This window comes from Cebus imitator, unplaced genomic scaffold, assembly GCF_001604975.1.
Source record: "Cebus imitator isolate Cc_AM_T3 unplaced genomic scaffold, Cebus_imitator-1.0 Scaffold350, whole genome shotgun sequence".
NCBI classification, from domain to species: Eukaryota; Metazoa; Chordata; class Mammalia; order Primates; family Cebidae; genus Cebus; species Cebus imitator.
Window position 1 is genome coordinate 1,427,107 of NW_016107665.1, and position 6,928 is coordinate 1,434,034.

The 6,928-nt window shown below is 42.9% G+C and overlaps 1 long non-coding RNA gene across 2 annotated transcripts in view; it reads left to right on the forward strand.

Moving 5' to 3' along the window:
* The window catches only part of LOC119467909, a 50,876-nt gene extending 44,910 nt beyond the window's left edge, over positions 1-5,966 (forward strand). For both annotated transcript variants that reach the window (XR_005196542.1, XR_005196543.1), the window contains exon 4: positions 5,953-5,966. This is a non-coding gene — a long non-coding RNA (uncharacterized LOC119467909). The remainder of the gene's footprint in view (positions 1-5,952) is intronic.
* The last annotated feature ends 962 nt before the right edge of the window (positions 5,967-6,928 follow it).

Here is a 6,928-nt window from a genome sequence, read left to right on the forward strand (position 1 = left end):
TTGGGAAGCATGGAGTTCATTATATTATCCCATAAGGGATTTATGTTCATCTCTCAAAGCCGTGTTCTATGACTTTCTACAGGTTATACACAAACCCACACCTACCATCCTGCTTCGTGTGGACCTAGGCAAAATTTTCTCATTCTTTGCCTCTTCTTCCTTCTACCCGTTTCCCCCATTAGGAAACCCAAGACTGATCCCTATCTGAGGTGAACCTTTTGTATCGGCTGTCATATGTGTCTTGTTTCTTACTACGTTTGCGGACTAACTGTTGAAAAAATAGTATTTTGTTTGTGGGAAGAAAATCAAAGGTGATATAAATGAAAAGTGCATTTTCATATAATGGAAATTATTAGAGCAACTTTTAAAATGTCACTGCAGATTAATGCAGACAAGAAGGAGCTGAATATATTAGAAAGTAGGTCAAGTTATCTCATGTTTATGAATGAGGTGAATTACAGTGTAGGTTTAAGTTTATAAAATTGGGCAATACTATAGTTTATATGAATAGCCTAAATGGTATTATACTAAAATATAATTAAAATAAATTGAGTTTGTTTCCTTATCCTTTGTGGCAGAGTATTTTATACCTAATATTTTACAAATTTAATAAACTAGTATAAGCAATGAGCTTCTAGTTGTTATTCACATTTCTTGTATTGGACACAGAATCTACTCCAGGGAATTAAAACGTAAGCCGATTTAATCCAGGGACAAGTGTGTCCAGAATCCCTGGCAGTTTGGGAGGAACAGGCTTTGGGCTGGGCTTCCGGTATATACTCCCTATCCCCAGAACCATCTTTTCCTACCAGAATCAGGAAAGTTGCCGTGGCTGCTGCTATGACTTGAATTGAGAATCTAGTACTTAAGCTGTCAGCTCAGACACATGCCCCCTCCATGAAGAGATCTTGCTTCTTTTTTTTTTTTTTTTTTTTGAGGCAGAGTCTTGCTCTATCTCCAGGCTGGAGTGCGGTGGCACAGTCTCGGCTCACTGCAACCTCCACCTCCTGGGTCCAAGCGATTCTTTTCCATCAGCCTCTTGCGTAGCTGGGACTATAGGCACCCACCACCACTCCTGGCTAATTTTTTGTATTTATTTAATAGAGATGGGGTTTCACCGTGTTAGCCAGGATGGTCTCGATCTCCTGACCTCGTAATCTGCCGGCCTTGGCCTCCCAAAGTGCTAGGATTACAGGCGTTGAGTGACTGTGCCCAACAAGACCTTACTTCTTATGGATGACCTTGTGCTCTGCTTTTCTTCCTGTGACTCATTTGAATACAAGAGTCACCCATAAGCCCATGCCATTGGTGTGTCTAAGTCATGTTGGCCACCGTAGCAGCTGAGAGGACTGGGCAATGTATGATGTTTAGGCCTGCAGTCCCCCCAGGCTGCAAGTGAACTACCCTTCCCATCTTCACAAAATGCCTCTTCAGACGTGCCTGCAACCGCAATTGGGTGGAAGGGCAGGCTATCATAATTTCCCTTCCTTAGACACAGTTCACGTGATACCTTTTGATAGACTTGTCTAGAGGTAGTAGAGTTACACCAGTGTCACTAGTTAAGTAGTATTAGTCAATAGTGCTAGTGATGAGTGAGAGAACCTAATAAGGCAGTGTTTGCCTTTCCTAAAAGATATTTTTTAGGTTGAAATTATTGTAAATAATACTAGGAAAGAAATGTCTGTGGTTTAACAGTAAAAAAGTTAAGTGATGGTAGAATCCAGGCCTAATGGTATTTGATTTCCCCCATGTAGGATGATGAGTCAGAACATGGCCCTGGTCACCCATGACTGAAGCATTTATTGTGCTAACCTGAGTATAAGGTCACTGAGGCAGCATTCCTTCACCCAGTATTGCTGGCTGACTTCCTAACCACCAGACACTGCCTTTTGTCATCTGGGTAAGAGCAGTCATTCACAAGTAACTGGGAACAGTACTTCAAATAGAAGGCCATTGATTCTGAAATTGGGCAGACTGGGGTTTAAGCCCCGACTCCTACCATTTTAATAGATGTGTAGATTGTAGTACAGCCTTTCTGTAGCTGTATCATCTGCTGGGTGGAGTGGAGTAAATAGCACCCTCCTTGCAGTGTGTGTTGTAAGGTGATGCTCGGCGCAGGCCTGGCACAGAGCAAGTGCTCCATGGTGGGCCACTGCTGTTGTGTGGTCACCATCACCACCTCCACCGTCGCTACAAACATCATCATCATTGTCCTCACTGTCACCACCACTGCTGCTGGGAGTCCTCTGCCCCTTCCTCATCTCCGGATGAGTTTTCCGTATGGCTGGGCCACTCATGCCTCTTCACAGCAGTAATTTTCTCACCCATGATCCTGGGTCCCTTGGATGTTGCCTCCTTTTTTGTGCTTGTGTGGCTTTCTCCTGCCCTTCAAGCACCTTTGGCTTCCTGTTAGACGTTCTCTTTCCTCCGGGAAAAAGATCTCTCTTCATGCTTAATAGGCATCAGAGCAGCCATGGGTCACAGAAGTCATGGTAGCTTTCTATTTGTCATCCTGACAACAAGACCTCCCTCTGAGGCTTGAAAGGATGATGGCAGCCTACCCTCACCACCTACCTTCTTAATTAGATTACTGATTCCATTTCCCTGATGGCTTTAAGCTAAAACAGCCTTATTCTGTTGCCTTTGCATTTTTCTTTCTTGACTCTATCTCTCCTTTGATCTCCAGCAATACCTAAAGTAAAGTGGTTGACAGTAGGGAGCATATTGGCCGCTATTCTTTAGCAAAGCCTCCAGAATGGGTGTATAGCAATGGATTTTAGAGAAAATATAAGGAATAATAAACGAACAGTTCAGAAGGATCCTTCCTTTCACACTGTCATGTACCAAGTGAGTTTCTGTATGTGGTCCCCTCTTGGGTTTTAGTTGTGGTTTGGTCTTCATTCTTTATGGTTGATTTGACACCTATGTGGAATAGGCCCAGTTGCCCCACTTCTCTGCTCTTGTGTATGTGTGTATACGCATGCACCCCTCTCTTTCTGAGTTCACTATCCACACACCGTGGGCATTGCACCCCACACATTAAGTGTAGTGGAATTGAGTCATGCTGTGGCATGCAACAGCCAGCTGTGGTCTAACTGCTTGCCTGCTTGACTGTGAACAAGTGTTTCCCTTCTTCACTAATGTCTAACCTCCATGACCTTGAATTTGAGCTGCCAGTTATTTGATGCAAACTCTCTGTGACATTTTTGTTAGGCTTTTGCCAAGGACATGAGTTGTGTGTTTACTGCTTTGGCATATCTGAAGATTCGAGCTTGTGAAATATTAAGTTGGTCTGCCACCCTCACGCCCCCACCCCTGCATCTAATTGACTCTAATTGACATTCATTTATTCAGCAAACATTTATTGAGCATCTACAAAGTACCAGGCAGTCTGCTGGATGTTGGCAGCATTGTTGGAAAAGGAAAATATTTTTATATAGTTGGTACAGAGGGTTTAAGATAGAGAGTTAGGGTTGATAAATGGATTTTGGAATATCTAATAAGGGGGTGGGCGTGGTGTTAGACTTCTCCCTAAGAATAGTGGGCATCTATTATAGGATTTAAGCTTAGTGAGCTATGGACAGATTTAAATTTTCGGAAGTCCACTGGCTGGGATGTGGAGAGTACATTGAAGAGCTGTAAGAAGAGACATGAGGAGCCCGCTGGGAAGCTGTTGCAGGAATTTGGGCAGGAAACCAGGGGATGGCAGTGTCATATAGTAGGAGGAAAACACAGGTTTGAGAGTGATTTAGGAGTTAACATTGGTATCAGGAGGCCAAGGCACAGTGGCTCATGCCTGTAATCCCAGCACTTTGGGAAGCTGAGGCAGGTAGATGACCTGAGGTTGGGAGTTTGAAACCAGCCTGACCAACATGGACAAACCCCATCTCTACTAAAAAAAATACAAAATCAGCAGGGCGTGGTAACATGTGCCTGTTGTAATCCCAGCTACTTGGGAGGCTGAGGCAGGAGAATCTCTTGAACCTGAGAAATGGAAGTTTCAGTGAGCCTAGGTCATGCCGTTACATACCAGCCTGGGCAACAGAGTAAAATTCCATCTCAAAAAAAAAAAAAAAAAAAAAAAAATGGTGTCGAGGATGACTCTCCCATTTCTGATGTTGGCAGGTGGGTGGATAGTGAAGTTACTGAGATCAGTGACACAGGAGGGAAGCAGGTTGGGAAGACATGGGGACAAGGGAGAGGAGATGAGTTTAGTTTTGAAGATGAATTTGCAATGCTTGTGAAAGACCTTGGAAATGTGGGGCATAGACTTGTATAAGAGGTGCAAGGGAGAGATCTGGCTTCTGTGCAGGCTTGGTGAATGCAAGGCCTGAGGACACATGCGATGGACCAGCCAATGGTGTGAAGTAGGAGACAGCATGAGGGAGATTATTTCTAAACGAATGAGAGCCTGTGGGTTGGAGGTGGAGTGGTGCTGGGACCAGACAGAAGTCAAAGGAGGGATAAGATGAGTAATAGAAGGTCTGTTTGGGTAGAGAGTTCCAGTAGGCATTGCAGCTGTGCAAGGGACATAGAGGCAGGGCACTAGCCTGGAGCGTCTGTGGGCTTGCGATGGTAGTGGGTTACATTAGGGATAGATGGAGAAACAAAGATGAACACTCACCCCAACTTCCTCCCTTGTCACACTGACTGTTCTGTGTTACACAGCCTTAAAAGAAATATTTTTAAAGTTTTTGAAACAATCACAAACTTACAGAGAAGCTGAAAATACACCACAAAAAAGGTTTTTGAACCATTTGACGGTAAGTTGGTGACCTAAGGCACAATCACCCACCATTTCTTTTATGTTAGCAGATATTTCCTACAAAAGGATATTCTTGAACACAGCCACAATGCAATCATCAAAATTGCTGTCATCTAATTCCCAGATGCCATTCAGGTTTTACCAAATGTCCCAGTCATGTCCTTTATAATGAAAGGGTCAAGTTCAGAGTCATGTGTTGCATTAACTTGTCACGTGCTGTTAGGCTCCTTCGGGCTCAAACAGTTCACAAGCCTTTCCTTGACTTTCATAACCTTGACCCTCTTGAAGGTGAAAGACCAGTTATTTTGTAGAGTATCCCTCAGTTAAGGTTTGTGTCTTTCCACATTCTTGAATTCAGCTGATGCGTCTTTGGTGGGAATATCACAGAAAGGATGATGTGTTCTTTTTGCACCCCGTTGAGTGGTGCCGAATCTAGATGTGTCCTGTTACCGATGGTGCCCACCTCGTCACTTGACTGAGGTTTGACTGAGGTGGTGTTTGCTAGCTTTTGTCTCTGTAAAGGTTAATCTCTTTCTGTTCTAATGAATATGTATTTTGTGGAGGGGTACTTTGAAACTGTGTAGCTATTCTATCCTTCGTGAAAATTTCATTTTATTTATTCATTTATTTTTTCCAGTATGGATTCGTTTCATATTTTATTCATCAAGCGATAATGTTACTATCATTATATTGACGTTTGAATTGTTCTGGATTTAGCCAGTAGGAGTCCTTTCAAACTAATTGCTTTCAACCCATCTCTAACATTCTTTGAACAATTCTTTACTTTCTGGCATAATAAGACCTACCAGACTCGTTTTGTACTTAGCCTTCTCCAGCCCCTAGAACTTGCCATTTTCCCACAGAACCCTGATTTTTTTTTTTTTTTTTTTTTTGAGATGGAGCCTCACTCTGTTGCACAGGGTAGAGTAGAAGGAAGGAAGGAAGGAAGGAAAAAAGAGAAGAGAAAGAGAAAGAAAGAAAGAAAGAAAAAAGAGAAGAGAAGAGAAAAGAAAAGAAAAGGAAAGAAAAGAAAAGGAAAAGAAAGAACATCAGGAATATGCCCCTTGCTGGGAAATCCACTCTGCCTCCCTTGATAGACAGTCCCCAGAGGATGAGGGACTATAACTGAGTCATTCAATACTGTATCCCCAGGGCCTGGCATGTGAAGTAACTGGTGAACATTTTAGGACTTGACCACATCCCACCAAGTCGTTGCCCAGCCTGTCTCTGAAGACCTCTCCTTTTCCTGTAGTATCTCTTTCTTTTCAGTTTCCCTAGAAGCTCGTATCCTTCCTGCTGGAAGCCTTCCAGGCCCTCACTACCCAGAGGGATCATTATCCCACAAGTTTCTGAAGCCTTTAGAGAGATTTTATAACCTAGGAGCTAAGACCATCAGCTTTGGAGTTATCAGAGCCACGTTGGGTTTCCAGCTCTACTACTTACTAGCCACATGATCAGGAGCCTGTCCTGGAACCTTTCCCCAGTCAGTTGAATAATCTGTAAAATGGAGAAAGGAACAATGGCCACGTCATGATTTTTGTGAGGATTAAATGAAACAACATTTTGGAAGTACTTAGCAAGGGTCTGTACTTTGTGTTAGTGTGTATAATTATTATATGAGACTGCATGTGTCATGAATTTATGTGAAGTACAATCCCTTTCCCCAACTTGATGATAAATTTCAAATTGGGATAGAGGCCTTGTTTCCTACTTCCTATTTGTGTCTAAACCCCCGACCCCCTGCATCTACCTGCCCAACCCATCCTAGTACGGTGCTTTGCAGCCAGTATTAAATATATGTTGAATTGTCATTGAACAGTCTTCTTTCACTCTGTGATCCTTCTACCTGTACATGATCTTGCTAATAGAGCAATTTCCTACCCTTTTGTCAGAGTGCTGGGGAGATACTGATTGTTTTTTCCAGCCTTTCTTCTTTTTTGATTATGAATCAATATTCTGTATGGCATGGTCGATGTCACAGTCTGCTGCCCCAGGAAGTGTTGTTTTCTTTGCTTTCTCCTTAATGCAGGTGCTATCCTGGGTCCCTATTGTACTCTTAGGCTCTCTGTAGACAAAAAGTGGCTGAACAATTGCCCTCTGTTTTTACCCTTTCAGAACTACGGCAACAAACTCCCACAAGTTTTAAAAACACAATGCATTGCT